Source organism: Moschus berezovskii, chromosome 6 (assembly GCF_049115385.1).
Source record: "Moschus berezovskii isolate FMDL1 chromosome 6, NW_MosBer_1.0, whole genome shotgun sequence".
NCBI lineage: Eukaryota > Metazoa > Chordata > Mammalia > Artiodactyla > Moschidae > Moschus > Moschus berezovskii.
Window position 1 is genome coordinate 115508370 of NC_142465.1, and position 18282 is coordinate 115526651.

Genomic DNA, 18282 nt, shown 5'->3' on the forward strand with positions numbered 1-18282 from the left:
GTGTTCCAGGACTCTATCTAGAGCAGAAATTATATTTAGTCATGATACATTTTAAAAATACTGAAATTCATAATCCCCTAGTGGTCCACAGGTTAGGACTCTGTGCTCTCACTGCTAAGGGTCCAGGTTCAATCCCTGGTTGGGGAACTAAGATCCCACAAGTCACATGGTGCAACCAAAAGAAAAAAGATGAAAAATACTGGAATTCATATACATTACTTACAAGGTATGTTCTTTATTAGAGATAAAGACACAAAATTTAGCTATTTCTGAATGTGTGTGTGTGCTAAGTCACTTTGGTTGTGTCCCACTCTTTGTGACACTATGGACTATAGCCCCCCAGGCTCCTCTGTCCATAAAATTCTCCAGGCATGAATACTGGAGTGGGTTGCCATTTCCTCCTCCAGGGGATCTTCCCAACCCAGGGATTGAACCCTCATCTCTATGTCTCCTGCACTGGCAGGCGGGTTCTTCACCACTAGCGCCACCATAACTGGAAATAAGAGCAAAATTTGGATTTTGAGTTCTGGATCTGGTGTGACCCTATGCTTACCTCATCAAGTGCTGTGTACTGTACAGGAAGATTCTTAGAGGCCAAACTTTTGGAGAGGGTTACAGGGGGGATGGTTTAAGTGGTACATATGGGTGGTGATTTGCCCTGGTGGAAAGTACAATCATGAAATGTACAAACTCAAGAAGGAACTGAGTTGGATTTCTGGCCCCAATTTCAACATGAGCACTTCAGAGGATGAGATGATGTGTTGGTGACTATTGGACAAAAGGTCAAATGAGACCTTTGGGTGGCACGAAACAGGAGGCCCTTAATATCTTGTATAACAAGGTCCTCTGGCCTTAGAAAAGTCAGTTAGAGCTGCCCTTTCAGATTCTAATGCCTTATTTTGTACTGAAAGTTCTCTTACATTGTGGTGGTCGACCTTCCTCCTCCATAGTGGGCCAGAAGTTGTGGCCAGTTGAGTGACTCCCAGCGCAAGCTGGTGTGGAAGGAGGGGCTCAAAGGAGTACTTGGAAGCTACTGCAGACCGCACTTGTAAGGACAGGACTTTCCCCATGGGAGTTTCCTAGGAAATACTAAGTTCCTATCAAAGGAGACAGATGAGGTTGAGAGGGAGCCTGGAGCCACGAATGCTTCAAAAGTCAAGTTTCCATCCACAAATGATGTAGCCTTTCATTGATATAGCTCTAGGGCACTGAGAGGTTTAAAACTATGGGAAAGTGTAACCCCTCAGATAGGGCTTCATAAAGCTGGAATGAGGATAGTGCCAGGGCCAAGGACAGTTGACCCTTGAACCACATGGGGCACTGACCTCTGTGTGGTTGAAAGTCCACATATAACTTTAAAGTTGAGCCTCTGTTTCTGCAGTTCTTCAGCCACTTACCAGTTCTCATGATTTTGGCCAAGTTCTCTGTAAAATTGTAAGCATAAAATTTGTCCCGCTTTTACCACAGGAGTGTTGTGGATAACATGAAAGTGCTTTCTAAAGTGAGCATAATACTGTGAGGTCATGACTGAGAATGCCTTGTGTTTTGTAGACTTCATCTGTGGTTCCCATTAATTCACCGCATCATTCCCGCCTTGGAATACCCTTAGGAATTTGAGCTTAGGTTAATACGCAGCACTAAAGCTAAATTGTAGTCTTTCTGTTCCAAGTAGGGTGAAGTTTCTAGAAAAATATCCCTGAAATTCTGTTGTAGCTTTTGGTGACCTTTCTAAAACATGGGAAGTGCTTTATTTTCTTTAAAACTAGAGCCTGATGTCAACTGGGACCTAGATATCAAATGGAGATGGGCCCGGCTACCAACATGGACTGTTCAGTCAGACTGTACTTTAACATTTTCTCAAACAGCAAGTAGTTCTCACAACAACCATAGGTTCACGTTCTCATTTTATGGGTGAGCCAAAAGTTAGCATGGTTGATAGACTGAAATGCAGACCTCTGACTACACCCTCACTGTATTATGCCCGAAAGACCTCAGCCAACTTGTTACAATTTGTGGCTCCTTCCAAAGCTTGTGAGTTATGTAAGAGTGGGTCAGACTGGTCTAGGACTGGTTTCAGTTCAGTTCAGTTCAGTCAGTCAGTCATGTCCGACTCTGCAACCCCATGAATTCAGCATGCCAGGCCTCCCTGTCCATCACCAACTCCCGGAGTCCACCCAAACCCATGTCCATTGAGTCAGTGATGCCATCCAACCATCTCCTCCTCTGTCGTCCCCTTCTCCTGAACTCAATCTTTCCCAGCATCAGGGTCTTTTCAAAGGAGTTAGCTCTTCGCATCAGATGGCCAAAGTATTGGAGTTTCAGCTTCAACATCAGTCATTCCAATGAACACCCAGGACTGATCTCCTTTAGGATGGACTGGTTAAATCTCCTTGCAGTCCAAGGGACTCTCAAGAGTCTTTTCCAACACCACAGTTCAAAAGCATCACTTCTTCGGCACTCAGCTTTCTTTATAGTCCAACTCTCACATCCATACATGACCACTGGAAAAACCATAGCCTTGACTAGACAGACCTTTGTTGGCAAAGAAATGTCTCTGCTTTTTAATATGCTGTCTGCTGCTGCTGCTAAGTCGCTTCAGTCGTGTCCGACTCAGTGTGACCCCACAGACAGCAGCCCACCAGGCTACACCATCCCTGGGATTCTCCAGGCAAGAACACTGGAGTGGGTTGCCATTTTCTTCTCCAATGCGTGAAAGTGAAAAGTGAAAGTGAAGTTGCTCAGTAGCGACTCCATGGACTAGCCCACCAGGCTCCTCTGTCCATGGGATTTTCTAGGCAAGAGTACTGGAGTGGCTTGCCATTGCCTTCTCCGAATATGCTGTCTAGGTTGGTCATAACTTTCCTTCCAAAGAGTAAGCGTCTTTTAATTTCATGGCTGCAGGCACCATCTGCAGTGATTTTGGAGCCCAGAAAAATGAAGTCTGACACTGCTTCCACTGTTTCCCCATCTATTTGCCATGAAGTGATGGGACCGGATGCCAAGATCTTAGTTTTCTGAATGTTGAGCTTTAAGCCAACTTTTTCACTCTCCTCTTTCACCTTCATCAAGAGACTCTTTAATTCTTCACTTTCTGCCATAAGGGTGGTGTCATCTGCATATTTCTCCCAGCAATCTTGATTCCAGCTTGTGCTTCTTCTAGCCCAGCGTTTCTCATGATGTACTCTGCATATAAGTTAAGTAAGCAGGGTGTTTGTACACCCATAAAGAAGGCGCTTAAATATTTAGAAAATGAATATCAAGTAAGCTGCTCCTTCTCACAGCCCTGGAGCGTCTGTCCCATAGCCTGACCACAGATCCACCCCAATATTCCCTAACTCCTCGGGCTGCAGTGCAGACGGGAGGCCAAGTGGGCCTCGCCAAGCCAAAACTGGGCTTTGAAAGTCACACCTTCCACCCCTACCGCCCGCTGGAAGACGCAGGGTCGGCTTCGAAAAGAGCCAGGTCCAGAGGCTCGCAGACCCCGCCGCCGCTCCCGCCCAGCAGACCCAAAAGACTACAGCCCCCAGAATGCCCCGGGACCGTCCGCTCGGCCCATGCGCGTGCGTGGTGGCGCAGCCAAGTGCTGACAGAGGCCGAGCCGCGCGAGCCAGTAAAGGGTTGGCACTGTGGAGGCGACGGCGCGCGGCTGTTGGGCAGCTGGACATTCCCCCGCGGGGCAGGTGAGTGCCGAGCGAGAGGCTGGTGGCGACCCGCTGGGTCTGCGGGGCCCGGAGCCCACTCAAGCACCCCGGGTAGAGACGCGGGGGCTATGGAGAGACCGACTGACGCACGGACTGGCAGACTGACGGGCAGAGAAGCCGGGAGGCGCTGCCGCGGGCCGGCCGGGCCCTCGCTCGTCAGGCGCACAGGGTAGGGGTCTAGGCCGGCGGTGTCCAGTCGCGGGCTTGCTGAGGTCGGGTGCGCGGCCTGCTAGGCGAGGGCGGTGCTCGGGGCGGGGGTGGCCTCCCGGGGTCGGGAACCGCTCTCCCCGCTCAGCCGGCCCAGCGAGAGGTGAGGGTCCCCGGCGTCCGAGCTGAAGTGCTCTGGGGGCTCGAGGCCAAATACATCCCCTCCCGGCGCTGGGAGCAATTTACAGAAACCGCACCTCACGCCCGGGCCCATTTCTGTGAAGGAACGGCAGCCTCGGATACATTTACCGCAGCAAAGTCTTCCTCAGGTGTGACTTGTAACTTGACGTTGAAGATTCAGGTCTGGGGTCAGAACACAGGCTTAGATTCTGGTCAGACTCAGAACTCACTGTATTATGTGTTTTCTAACACTGGAGAAACAGAGGCGCGTATTTCCAGGATCAGCCTGTGTGGTTAGGATTGGAATTTTGAAAATTATTCTCATGGAATAATGATTCAAGATGCTTTTTATATGGGGTGGGGGGAGGACGATTTGAAGTTTCTTTTCAATGACGAAATGACTGTTACCTTGTTTTCCAGTCTTGTGCTGCCTATGCGATTTGTGGTGGGTTTCTGGGTTGTTTTTTTTTTTTTTTTTTTTTTTGCTTTCTGGTGAGATGTTTAGAGCTGTCTGGAATATTCTTTACCCTTCTTTCTTATTCTTCCGTGGTAAATTCCAGTTCCTAGGGTTCCAAGACCCTGTTTCACAAAAACTGAATTTTCAGCGTCGGCTTGGTTACTTGTAGCTTTTGTGATTGTTTGCGATTAAGTTTGTAGATAACACATGTATTTCCTGCTGCTTTTCCTCCTCATCCCTTTTCCATCTTCAGTTGTCTTTGAACGCTAAATGATAGTTATATCTTCTTTGTTTTACATATTTATTTCTGTAGCCCTTGATTAGCTGGTAATTGAATCTAATAAAAGACATCTTTCTTGTATTTTGATAATCCCAGGTGCCTGTAGCCTTTTCATCATTACTTATTACATTAACCTGGGCTTTCGCCCACTTCCATATACCTTGTTAAGCACGGGGATGTGAGCTCTGGGAGAGAGGGCTGAGGTGGGGTGTTTCTCTTGCCCAGATATAGGTAACAGGTGAACAGAATCCATGAGCATTAACTTTAAATGGCTGTAGGGACTTCTCTGGCAGTCCAGTGGTTAGGACTCCCCTCTCACTGCTGAGGGCCGGGGTTCAATCCCTGGTGAAGGAACTAAAATCCCACAAACTGAGTGTCACGACAAAATAAATAATTGACTGTGAACAAAAATTATTTAAATACTAATCTTGTGATTTGGGGAACTTATAATGAATCTGACATCAGAGTAAAATACTGAGAAAGGACCTCAGCGATCATGTTTTATCATACTGCCTTCTTTCTGTGCCCAGACTGGATGCTGGGGACACCTTGATGACTTTGAAACTTAAACAGTGTTCTGTGTTTTTGGTTTCTCTCTTCCCAGTTCTCAATGAATGTTTTGGCAGGAGCTCAAAATCTGGTACATTTGATAATTTAAAGTCAGTGTCATCTGCTTATTCTGCCGTTTATCTCTCTTCCTTCATGTCATGTTATCGCTCAGTCGTGTCCGACTCTTTGTGACCCCATGGACTGTAGCCAACCAGGCTCCTCCGTCCATGGGATTTTCCAGGCAAGAGTACTGGAGTGGGTTGCCATCTCCTTCTCCAGGGGATCTTCCCAACCCAGGGATTGAACCCGGGTCTCCCACATTACAGGCAGACGCTTTACCCTCTAAGCCACCAGGAAACTCTCTTCCTTAGCCGGTGACTAAAATCACTGATTTTCCACAGCAGCCATTCAGGAGCTCACGCAGTCTGTCACGAGGAAGTGGAATAGCATGAACGGTGGCACACACAGGAGAAAGACGCTGTTTCTTTGCCATCGCATATTACACGTAGAGTGAGACAGGAAATCTGGAGGAAAGCACAAACTATGTGGAAGGTTTAGAACACCAGAGTCCAGGCTTCCGCACAGGGTAATAGTGATTAGTACCACTTATTGAATGTCTTCTGTTTGCTTAGTGCTGTAACCAGTGCAGTGAGGTGCAGGTGTTATCACTGTCATTTTATATGTGTGTGAATTGAAGTACAGAGGTTAAGTGGTCTACAGATGTAGTGACAGGGCCAGAATGCAAATTCAGGCCTCTAATGCTGACACCTCTGCTCTTTGTACTGCATTGTACTACCCTACCAACACTTATATTCAAATCTTTCTCATTCTTAAAAAACAAAAAAACAAAATAGGCCACCTTTACTGTGGCTGCATTACTTCTTCACAGTGCTGTCTTTCTCCATCTGTTTCTAGATTTGTTCTTAAAAAAACAAACTCTTACGTCCTTCTCTTCCCTTTATTCCTTAGTTCCTTGCAGGCTGGCCTCCACCGTTGACTGTCTTGAAATTGTTTTCATGAACTCCACTTGGCCCTTGATTGAATACCTACTGTATGTAACATCTTCTAGACTTAAAAAGAGGCTGAGATATGGTTTTTGTCCTGAGAGAGTTTAGGAGCTAATGAGGGAGAAAAAGGATTTCATACGTGTCAGTTCAGTTCAGTCGCTCAGTTGTGTCCGACTCTCCGCGACCCCATGAATCACAGCACGCCAGGCCTCCCTGTCCATCACCAACTCCCGGAGTTCACTCAAACTCATGTCCACAGAGTCGGTGATGCCATCCAGCCATCTCATTCTCGGTCGTCCCCTTCTCCTCCCGCCCCCAACCTTTCCCAGCATCAGAGTCTTTTCCAGTGAGTCAACTCATCGCATGAGGTGGCCAAAGTATTGCAGTTTCAGCTTTAGTGTCAATATATGTTAACTCTTGACCAAGCAGTCTTTGCTTTTGGGAGTGGGGGTGGAACAGTTCACTAAGAAGGTGACAGTGGACTGCCAACAGAAAGCCTAAATTGTTGCAGACAGTGGTGTCAGGACTCATGGTCAGGTGTGGATTTTTAGGAGAAGGTGTATCTCACCAGTGTGAGATGATACAGTTGAAACATGCGGTGTAGGCTTTAGAGTCTGACAGGCCTGGCAGCTGAGCCTTAATTTCTTCCTTACAGCTGTGTACAGTGTCAGCTCTGTGAAAGCAGGGCTTTGTGCTTTCCGCCACCTCACTCCTCTCCTGGAACAGTGGCCATTAGATGTTTGTAGTGTGAATACCTCATAGGATGTTGTTCAGCACCTGGGAGTTGTTCATACTCCCAGCAACAGTGAGACTGTGAAGTAGTGAGTGGCCATCGGTGTGGTTTACGAACTGATTTTTTAAGACACCATTGTTTGAAATAGTATATGTGTAATCACCTCCCCTTTTTAAACATTTAGGCTTGTAATTTATGCTCACAATTTAGAAGAGAGACTTTCACCTCTTTTCCGTAGGTACCGTTAGCTGATAACTGTGTTTTCGTTTCTAATATTATGCCTGTTTTCTAGTTATAAATACATCTCTTTTTCTAATTGTTTATGATGGATTTTTTTTTCTGCTAATGTTGTGAATTGTTTTGGAAAGTTAATTTCTTTGGAATCATTACGTACGTTTACCAGTAAGAGTAACATGAAAAATGAGATTGAAAGCACCAACCCAGTTATCAGCAGGCTTATTCTTGGGCAAGGCTTGACTTCCAATTAGGGCTAATAGATTTTTTTTTTTCCTTAACAAAATCATACAGTTGTTCTGGCCTTCCTCAATATCTAATTAACATAATTAGATATTGGTTAATATCTAATATTGGTTAATATTCTAAAGACATGAAGCAACAGATGATTTCCCTCCTCTTATGTTTGAGTTTCATTTGTAAATATCCTTAATTTGTGTGACTTGAGGTTATAGGGTTAAAGTCCAAATACCACCTTTTGTTCCACTTTTGAAGTCACTAGGATGTAGTAATTAATTAGCACCTACATAAAGTTCAAATTCTGGCTCTACCACTGTAAACTTTGAAAACACAAGTAATATAACTTCCCAATACCTCATTTTGCTCATCTCTAAAATTAGGGTATTTACTCCTACTGTCACCACTCAATAATAGGTAGTGTTTATTGGGTGTTTACTATAGACTTGGCATAGTTCTAAGAATTTTATATATATTAACTCAATCTTCACAACCATCCTGAATATTAGTATTATGCCCACTTAACCTGTATGCAGGTCAGGAAGCTACAGTTAGAACTGGACATGAAACAACAGACTGGTTCCAAATAGGAAAAGGAGTACGTCAAGGTTGTATATTGTCACCCTGCTTCAGTTCAGTTCAGTCACTCAGTCGTGTCCGACTCTTTGCGACCCCATGAATCACAGCACGCCAGGCCTCCCTGTCCATCACCAACTCCCAGAGTTCACTCAAACTCATGTCCATCGAGCTGGTGATGCCATCCAGCCATCTCATTCTCTGTCGTCCCCGTCTCCTCCCGCCCGCAATCCCTCCCAGCATCAGAGTCTTTTCCAGTGAGTCAAGTCGTCGCATGAGGTGGCCAAAGTATTAGAGTTTCAGCTTTAGCATCAGTCCTTCCAATGAACACCCAGGACTGATCTCCTTTAGGATGGACTGGTTGGATCTCCTTGCAGTCCAAGGTACTCTCAAGAGTCTTCTCCAGCACCACAGTTCAAAAGCATCCATTCTTCAGTGATCAGCTTTCTTCACAGTCCAACTCTCACATCCATACATGACCACGGGAAAAACCATAGCCTTGACTAGACAGACCTTGGTTGGCAAAGTAATGTCTCTGCTTTTTAATATGCTATCCTGCTTATTTAACTTATATGCAGAGTACATCTGAGGAACGCTGGACTGGAAGAAGCACAGGCTGGAATCAAGATTGACAGGAGAAATATCAATAACCTCAGATATGCAGATGACACCACGCTTATGGCAGAAAGTGAAGAGGAACTCAAAAGCCTCTTGATGAAAGTGAAAGAGGAGAGTGAAAAGGTTGGCTTGACGCTCAACATTCAGAAAACAAAGATCATGGCATCTGGCCCCATCACTTCATGGGAAATAGATGGGGAAACAGTGGAAACAGTTTCAGACTTTATTTTTTTGGGCTCCAAAATCACTGCGGATGCTGATTGCAGCCATGAAATTAAAAGACACTTACTCCTTGGAAGGAAAGTTATGACCAACCTAGATAGTATATTAAAAAGCAGAGACATTACTTTACCAACAAAGGTAAAGACTCTGATGCTGGGAAGGATTGGGGGCGGGAGGAGAAGGGGACGACAGAGAATGAGATGGCTGGATGGCATCACCGACTCGATGGACATGAGTTTGAGTGAACTCCGGGAGTTGGTGATGGACAGGGAGGCCTGGCGTGCTGTGATTCATGGGGTCGCAAAGAGTCGGTCATGACTGAGGAACTGAACTGAACTGAACTGAAGGTGAGGAAGCGGTGACAAGATGGATACCTGAGAGATGTAATAAAGGTGTTTAATAATCCCATGGGTAGTTGTACTAAATGATCTGTAAAGTTCTCCTCAACTCTGAGATGATGATTCTGTGATTGAAATCTAAGTCTCCAGACTCTGGGCCCTAGAGATTGTTCTAGAACAGGCTGTTCTTGTCTTTCCCCACAGTTGCCAGCCTCGTTTCCTATTGTCTCTGCCCCACACCCCTGCTTCACCCAGCGCCTTACCTTCTTCACATCACCTTCTCATTGAGCCTTCCCTGAACACCTGCTTTAAAATAGCAGCTTCCTGAAATTGCCTGGTCCTTTTCCTGATTCATTTTACTCTGTAGTGCTACTCATCACCTGGCATTCAATGTGGTTTCTTATTATTATTATTATTTATTTTTGGTTGCATGGGGTTTTGGTTGCTGTGCAGGCTTTCTCTAGTTGAAGCAAGAGGGAACTGTCTTCATTGTGGTATGCGGGCTTCTCATTGCTGTGGCTTCTCTTGTTGGGGAACACAGGCTCTAGGGTGTGGGGGCTTCAATAGATGCGCTGCGTGGGCTTAGTTGCTCCAAGGCTTGTAGAATCTTCTTGGGCCAGGGATTGAACCTGTGTCCCTTGCATTGGCAGGTGAATTCTCAACCACTGTACCACCAGGGAAGTTCAGTGGTTTCTTATTTTTTTAATCACCTGTTTCCCCTCTAGAATGCCAGACCCTGGGAAAAAGAGACTTTTATCTGTTTTGATCATTGCTCATCGCTTAGAACACTGCCTGGCACATAGTCGGCACTCAGTTAATGTATGTTGAATGAATGAATAGTTCCTCAACACAAAACATAAGTGTTGAGAGAAAGGACTAGGGAAAGTTTCACAGAAGTGTCATTTAAGCTGAGCACTGTAAGACTGGTAGACTGTGGACCTTTGGAAATGGGAGGTGGCTTTCTAAGCAGAGGAAGCAGTATGGATACCAGCAGGGAGGGTATGTGAAGGGAAAACAAGAGCCGAGCCAACAGGTAGATTGGGGAACACTGACGAAGATGAGGAGAGAACCAGATAATTGGGGCTATGCTTCAGGAAATATTAGTCTAGTGTTTGTTTAACATGAATGGATGGATGGAGAGTCTGGAGGCGCAGAAACCTGTTAGGAGACTTTTACAATGGCTCTGAAAAGTGGCTGGGTCTGGGTCATGGCAGTGGAAAGAGACGCCTAGAAATATTTTAAAGGTAAAATCAGTAGACTTTGCAACTCAGTCAATGTTGGGAACAAAAGAAACATAGGAGCCAGAAATTACCCTAAAGTTAGAATATGAGCGTCCTGAAGAAGAAATAGAGAAAATGAAAAGAATCATCTGGGATGGAATAAAAATAGATTTGTGTGAGAAATACAGATTTGATGTGTTATGGGATAAGTCAACTGAAGGCATCCAACAGCAGGAAGTTGGAGATAGCAGGACTGTCGTCATGACTCCAGATAGAGATTTATAGCTTATCTGTATGGCAGTAAGAGCTGAATCCCCATTAAGGACAGAAATGGATTCCCCAGTAGTAATCCATTAGGAGTGGATTAAAAAATAGAAGACTGATTTGGGGAATGTTTTGGGGGAGTCTGGAGGAAGAAGAGGAGCCTGCCTAGAAGCAAGTAGAGAAGAAGAACCCATGTGGTCAGTGTCCTAGGAGAGCAGCTTCAAGGAACCCATGTAAGTCAGTAGATTCAAATGCTGCAGAGAGTTTAAGGAAATGAGGCCAAAGGAAGAGGATTCCATATGGTGACAAGGAAACCACTGGAAACCTTAGAAAGTCTAGGCGGTAAGAGGAGAAATTTCAAGTATGGGCTGACTGGTAAGGCACGGGAGCAGAATTCTATTCTGCTTTTGAAACTATGGCAGTGAGGCAGGGAAAAAGAGAGAAGTAGGGGACTTGAGTGGGTCCAGGGAGAGCGGCTTTGTTGTGGTTTGATTTGCTTAAGGATACAGGAGATCTGAGTACTGTGTGCACCAAACGTGAAGCCAGTGGAGAGGAGAGATCGAAGATGCTGTCAAGGAGGTGGACTGAAAGGTCTTGTGGGTGGAGGAGTCAACCCAGGAAGAGAGGGAGGCTACTTCTTCCCCCAGGAGGAGAGGACGAGTGAAAGAGGAGAAGGTGAAAGGACTGAGCGGTGTTGACTGGGTGAAGGAGGGCGCTGAGGAAGCTAAGCCTGGTGACCACAGCTTTGAGAAGGCTGGAAACCAGGCCATCAACTGGGAATGCTGGCAACAGGGAGCGGTGGTGGGCCTGAAGAAACGTGGGAAAGGCTTGAAAGCACTGCAGAAGCATCCGTCAGATCAGCTAAAGAGGAATGAAGTTGTTGAGCAACAGTGAAGATAAATAACTCATGTCGCTTGTTTACTGGTCGTGACAGGAGGAGCGTGGGCAGGGCCTGAGGAGGACTTGTGTGGAGCTGGACAGGCCAGCTTGTCAGTGTCGGTTTTGGTTTCAGTGTCAGTTCAACACGGTCGTGTCATTTCCTGTGATGTACGAGTTAGCATATGGACCTGGTTGTTGAAATAGGCAGTATTGCGTATGAAATATAAAGAGCTGCCAAAAATATTGCAGATTATTTAATGGAAGGCAGGCCATTGAAGGCAGGACAGGTATGGTCTGCCTAACTCTGATGTTTTACAGCAGCAGGATGACAGCTTCCTCTGACATCTTTCCCGGAATTTCCTGTGATACTGCTGCTGATCTGAGTCTAATCCATTTTGCCTGTTCCCAAGTTGTTCCCAAGTTTTTAATTCAGTTTGAGGTGGGGTAGTGGAAATAGAAGACTTAGCTTCTGGTCCAGCTGTATCACTACTGTATGGCTTTAAATTAGTCTTTTGACCTCTTTGGCCGCAGTTTCTTTCTTTTGAAAAAAGTAAGAGGGAGATGAACGCAAAGGATTCTTCTAACTCCATCATCCGTGACTCTGTTTTAAGAGTGTTCGTCCCACACCTGGTACTAAAGAAGCTAATGATCTCTAAATGTAGGTGCAGACTATTGAATTTGGAATTTTCACAAATTTTTCTATTTCTCAGGGCTCCCCTGTGGTTCACTGATTAAGACTCCATGCTTCCACTGTAGGGGCTATGGATTCGATTCCTGGTCGGGGAACTAGATCCCACAGGCCGCATGGTGCAACAACAACAACAAAAAGCTTTGAAAAAAGAAATTTATGTTTCTTAGCGAAGTGAAGTCACTCAGTCATGTCCGACTCTTTGTGACCCCGTGGACTGTAGCCTTCCAAGCTTCTCCATCCACAGGATTCTCCAGGCAAGAATACTGGAGTGGGTTACCATTTCCTTCTCCAGGGGATCTTCCCGACCCAGGGATCGAACCCAGGTCTCCCGCATTGGAGGCAGACGCTTTAACCTCTGAGTCACGGTACAGTTCAGCAAATGTCATGTTTTGACCCTGCCTGGCTCCCCCTGGGCTCTATGCCCAAATCAAGGTGCGTGTTCTTATACACACACAAATGGCTTCAAGGTCTTCCCAGAACACTGTGCTGCAGAATTGATGACTCAGCTGTGCTAGTCAGTGTGGTAGAGAGGGACCACTTAGGAGTCACTTCTGACTCACTGATGGTTGATGCAAGACGCTTACCCTCTCTGATCCCCAGTTTCCTCAAGCTTAAAATGAAGAGTGCTTAGCAAGTTTGGGTAAATGCTTAACAAATGTTATTTTTCTTTCTTTCATTCTTTCTCCCCTCTAATGACCTCCATCTGCTGACTGCCACAAAGTACATAGGACTGGATTACCATACTTTAAAAGTTAGTAGGGATGTGTTTTCATCTCTGCAAATGAAAAATTCCCAGTAATGATACAGGTGGTATGGTCAAATAAGTGACTTAGTTTTTTTAATTCTGTGGTTTAATTATATGAGGAATAGAGACTTCGTTAACTATATTTATGATTTGTTACTTTTAAGTGCCCTCAGCTTCTATGTTCTTTGCACTGATCACTGAGGAAGGCTTTCTTATCTCTCCTTGCCATTCTTTGGAACTCTGCAATCAGATGCTTATAGCTTTCCTTTTCTCCTTTGCTTTTCGCTTCTCTTCTTTTCACAGCTATTTGTAAGGCCTCCCCAGACAACTATTTTGCTTTTTTGCATTTCTTTTCCATGAGGATGGTCTTGATCCCTGTCTCCTGTACAGTTTCACAAACCTCTGTCCATAGTTCATCAGGCACTCTATCAGATCTAGTCCCTTAAATCTATTTCTCACTTTCACTGTATAATCATAAGGGATTTGATTTAGGTCATATCTGAAGGGTCTAGTGGTTTTCCCTACTTTCTTCAATTTAAGTCTGAATTTGGCAATAAGGAGTTCATGATCTGAGCCACAGTCAGCTTCTGGTCTTGTTTTTGCTAAGTGTATAGAGCGTCTCTATATTTGGCTGCAAAGAATATAATCAATCTGATTTTTGTGTTGACCATCTGTTGATGTCCATGTGTAGAGTCTTCTCTTGTGTTGTTGGAAGAGGGTGTTTGCTATGACCAGCGCATTCTCTTGGCAAAACTGTTAGCCTTTACCCTGCTTCATTCTGTATTCCAAGGCCAAATCTGCCTGTTACCCCAGGTGTTTCTTGACTTCCTACTTTTGCATTCCAGTCCCCTATAATGAAAAGGACATCATTTTGGGGTGTTAGTTCTAGAAGGTCTTGTAGAGGAGAGTGAAAAAGTTGGCTTAAAGCTCAGTGTTCAGAAAACTAAGATCATGGCATCTGGTCCCATCACTTCATGGGAAATAGACGAGGAAACAGTGGAAACAGTGTCAGACTTCATTTTTCTCAAAAACTCTTGTCTACATTTTTCCAGAGCTACCTGAATGTTGAGTTAAGGTTCAGTTCAGTTCAGTCGCCCAGTCATTAAGTGAGTTAAGGTTCAGTTTAGTTCAGTCGCTCAGTTGTGTCCGACTCTTTGCGAGTTAAGGTTGCTACCCATTAATTTACTTCCTTTTACTTCTAAGGCAGGTGTTGCTCCCCAGCCCTGGTGGTGGGACTGACAAGATCCATGCACTACCTTGCTTCTGTTTTTCTTGCCACAGTCCAGGTGCTTCCAGGCCGTAAATCTTAGGGGAATGATCCTGGGAGGTACCCAGGGAAGTGCCCAGATGACCCTGGATGGTGAGTTTACAGGAGGACCTGGAGAGAACGGGCCTGGTGTGGAGTCAGCAGAGGAGCACCTCATGTACTTGGTGCTGCTGTGCAGGAAAGGGAAGGTGTACTTAGGCTTGCGGAGTTCTCGAGGGAGGATCCTGGTTCCCTCTTCTGTTTTCAGTCTGATCTCTACCTTGTGCTGCTGTTGCCGCTAAGTCACTTCAGTCGTGTCCGACTGTGTGTGACCCCAGTCAGGCCTAAATCTTGCCTAAAGGAACACTAACTGTGATCACAAAGAAAATATTGACTCAGGGATGAGGAAGCAGCCCAGCTGTAAGCCTGTGGGAGTGGAGCACAGAATGGGGTTGGTTCCTAGGTCGTTTTGCTCTTTTGCTAATGCCAGTTTGGGAGGAGGCAGCTGAGAATTTTGGATGTCTTTATTCACTAGTCAGATGAAGAATAGTGTGAATAATAAACATGTTTTCAGCTAGCATGATTGGGGTGACTAGCAGTGGGGAGCCATTCTAGATTAGCGCCACTAGCTGCTTTATCACGATGTTCAATGGGGCTCAAGTCTTGAGGCTTTCTTTCCGTGTTTTGATACTTGCTTCACTTAGCAGCCTGCCCTAGGAGAAAGTGGTGGGTTCCGAGGTCTGAAAGAAGGGTGCTATGGCCAGAGCATCACATGAGTGTCAAAGGCTGAGAGATGAGGCTGGAATGGTCAGCGGGGGCTACTAGATCATGCAGTCTCATGAGCCAAGTTAACAAATGTGGGCTTTTCCCAAAAAATTTGAGGGAAGAAAGAGCTTTAAAGGGGAGAAGGAAATTGTTGCCTTTAAAAGGATTTCTGTGCAAGGTAGAGAGTAGATGGGATGTGGAGGGCGGGGCAAGACTAGAGAGAGAGATCCTGTGGGAGTCTTACAGTAACTGTGACGGGGAGGAATGACCACAGCCCCAACTGAAAAGCAGCAGCAGGTTGAAGAGAAAAAGGAAATTTCAGAAAACATCAGGAAAGGCCTCAGAGTTCGAGGGTGGAGGTGGGGAGACCGGAACTCCATGGACCTCGATGCCCAGGTCTAGCTGGAGAAAGGAGTAGTGGCTCTGCAGTGATGCCAGCTTCCTGAGGTAGGGTTTCCAAGGGAGCTGACAACTTAGTTCTGGAGTGTAGCAAGTTTGAAGGATGTGGAGGAGCACCCCAATGGGCAGCTGGACATGCCAGCCTGAGGTTCAGAGAGAAAGGTGTCCTGGAAATAGAAATTGGCATCATCTGTCTGTTGATGTTAAATGAAGCCCAGAGAAAATGAGGGAGTGTCTAGGACCAACCATTAAGGCACCTTGAGAGGCAGCAGAGGAGGTGGAACTGGGAAAGGAGACCTAAGAAGGAGAGCCAGAAGGACCAGAGGAAGCCTTGAGGTTATGACTCTGACCCTGAAAAGTGAGTGCTGCAGGAAGAAGGAAGAGGTTACTGCAAGGCATGCTACTGCTACTAGGAGATCACGTGAGGTAAGAACTGAAATGTCCTTGTGGATCTAATGCCCATCAGCAGTGTTGGGGTGGCCCTTTAGTACACCAGGCCTGTGCTGAGCACTAATAAAGCAGAGACAAAAACAGAGAAAATGGAAAGAACGTGACACTGGGCATTTCATTTAATATAGCAGGTCATCTTGGAAAATATTCTAAGTGTTGTTGAACTTCCTCATACTCATTTTTTTATGTTGAATTAAATAGGGAGCACCCCACTCTTTTTTATTCTATGGCTCTCTGAAGGTCTTTTTTTTATGTTTAGCCCTATTTGTTTAAATAGGTAACACATTAAAATGGTTCAGAATTCAAAAGTACAAAAGGTTACTAAGTAAAAAAAATCTGCTACTTAGTTCCTCTCACGTACAGCCTTGTATTTATGTGAAAATTTCCTCCCTTTTTCTGAACAAATATTTACCATTCCTCTCACTGTTTTTCTGCTTGATTTATTCATTTTGCAGTTTATCTCAGAGATCATTTCCTATCATTGCACGGATATCCAACCCATTCTTTTTCATAGCTGCACACTATTTCATTATATCGGTGTACTAATTTATTTAACTGGTCCCTTGCTGATGGCAATTTAGGTTTTCTAATATTTTACCACCTAAAATTTTGTTGCCACAAACCGTGCTGTAGGGAGTACCTTGTATGAGTCACGTTTCTTAAGTATAGGATAAATTCCTAGAAGTGGGAATTGCTAGACCGAAGAGCCTCTAAAGGTTTTAATCCAACCTTGCTTATTGGATTAGAAAGCCTGCAGTGAATGGTGGCTATTATTAAGATAAATATGATATAGATAGGTTATATTAGAGAAAAATAGGGGCATCTGACAAGGTGGGTGGTGGAAGCTTCCTGGGGGAGGAAATGCCTGAGCAGAGCCTTGAGGGATGGAGTCAGGTGAAGTGGAGGCATTACAAGCAGCAGGAGCAGAAGGGGCCAAGCCCAAGAACTTAAAAAGGAGCTTGTTGTTTGTGGGGAATCTTCCAGGAGTTTAGTGTTGCCTCCATTCATCAAACAGTCCACTCCCTGCCACAGGTCAGGCGCTGGCTCTGTCCTACATCAGGTAGGTAGTACATCCAGAAATCACAATACACCTGCAGTATGAAATAAAAAACAGTAGGCTGTGGGCTTCCCAGATGGTTCAGTGTCCACCTGCCAGTGTAGGAGACTCAGGTTCGATCCCTGCGTGAGGAAGATCCCCTGGAGAAGGAAATGGGAACCCACTCCGGTATTCTTGCCTGGGAAGTCTCATGGACAGAGGAGCCTGCTGGGCTACACAGTCCATGGGATCACAAGAAGAGTCCAACTTGACTTAGGGACTGAAACAACAGCAATGGTAGTATATACAGTGATTAATTCTGTCAGAGAAAGAAGGAAGGGGGCATGGAAGGTGGAAGGGAAAGCATTAGAGGAGGCACATCTGAACTAAAATTCCAAAACACTGTAACAGGTGGACTTCAGCGATTCTCAAAGTGTTATTTCCTGGACCAGCAGCATCAGTATCACCCAGCAACTTCTCAAGCCCTACCCAGATCTGCAGAATCAAAATTCTGGGAGTCGGCCTCAGCGACCTGGGTTGTAAGAAGCCTTCTGAAGTGATAGTCAGTCGTGTCCAACTCTTTGTGACCCCATGGACTGTAGCCCACCAGGCTCCTCTGTCCATGGAATTCTCCAGGCAAGAATACTGGAATGGGTTGCCATGCCCTCCTCCAGGGGATCTTCCTAACCCAGGGATTGAACCTGGGTCTCCCACACTGCATAAAGCCCTCGAGGTGATCCCAGTATACTCTGCAGTTTGAGAACTACTGATGGCACTCATTTAAGGTGAGGGAGCAATACTGTAGAGTCAGGGAACTAAACTCTGTAGTATTGCTGAAGTGTTGCTTGTGTTTTTACAGAAATAAAAGTTATATAAAAGTAGTTATTTTATATGCCAAAGAAATAAGATAAGCTAATAAAATTTGCATTACATTATCAGTCTAAATCACTTACCTTGAAGTGTCAATAAAATGGACGTAAGTCCTGTATCCCTTGTTATGTGAGAAGCCCAGCACCCTTCATCAGGTTTTCATTATTGTCTCTACTTCCAGACCTTTCTTTGATTTCCCCCACAGTTAAGGATCTTATGAGTAGAGCAGGCTTTACTGAAGGTATGGAAGACAAAGGGACGATACCTTGCAATTAAGACCGTGACTTAAATTGGATTTTGGATTGCCCTTTTCTTAAGAGGCATTTGGTCCACCCCCAAGGCCTCCCTGCTTCCAGACATGGAGGATGACACTGTCTTGTGGGTTGCTCTGTCCTGAAGGATGCAGCTCCTACCCGTTCCTGGACTCTGTCCCTTCCC

The 18282-nt window shown here is 45.3% G+C and overlaps 1 protein-coding gene across 8 annotated transcripts in view; it reads left to right on the plus strand.

The window, feature by feature from the left end:
• The first annotated feature begins 2769 nt into the window (after positions 1-2769).
• Positions 2770-18282, plus strand: part of SGSM3 (small G protein signaling modulator 3) — a 37378-nt gene continuing 21865 nt past the window's right edge. For 3 of the 8 annotated variants that reach the window (XM_088837507.1, XM_088837509.1, XM_088837508.1), the window contains exon 1: positions 2785-3680. The gene's annotated coding sequence lies outside the window, so the exon portion shown is untranslated. Of the gene's footprint in view, positions 3681-18282 lie in introns of all 8 variants that reach the window. The other 5 variants (XM_055396447.2, XM_088837512.1, XM_055396445.2 and 2 more) reach the window with 5 other exon arrangements.